Source organism: Oncorhynchus nerka, linkage group LG13, assembly GCF_034236695.1.
Source record: "Oncorhynchus nerka isolate Pitt River linkage group LG13, Oner_Uvic_2.0, whole genome shotgun sequence".
Classification (NCBI taxonomy): domain Eukaryota; kingdom Metazoa; phylum Chordata; class Actinopteri; order Salmoniformes; family Salmonidae; genus Oncorhynchus; species Oncorhynchus nerka.
Window position 1 is genome coordinate 15,362,289 of NC_088408.1, and position 600 is coordinate 15,362,888.

Genomic DNA, 600 nt, shown 5'->3' on the forward strand with positions numbered 1-600 from the left:
CAAGTCTTGTCACATGCACAAGTACAGTGAAATGCTTCACTTCCAAAAGTACCCAGCAGCGCTGTAATCAATATCAAAATATTATAACTAATAATACATTTTTTTAAACAAATTATAATAATAATTATTATTATTATATAAATAAAACATGGGAAATAAGAAAGGAAGCTATATACAGGGTCAGTGCCAATACTAAATGTACAATGTGCAGGATACGGAAGTATTTGAGGTAGATATGTACATGTAGGTGGGGTTTAGGAAAAAGTGACTGGTAGCAGGATCCGTAATAATAATAATAGTAATCAGTGGAAAGAAACCTTCCTGTACTTTCCTCCACAAGTAAAGCCTTGAAGTCAAAGAATGCAGAGTGCAGACAGCCTCATTGACAACGTTTGAATATAAATGTACAATCCAACCTGAAAACTGAAAACTATTTCTACTTAATTGATGAAGTGAGTATTAAAGTATTATTATTATTATCGTTATTATTACATGTACATTATTTATTAAATGTGTATGTTTTAATAAAAGTATTCAAAGAATGTGAGCGCTTTGTCTTACTCTTACCTCCACAATCTCTGATTGGGAGGCTATATGACA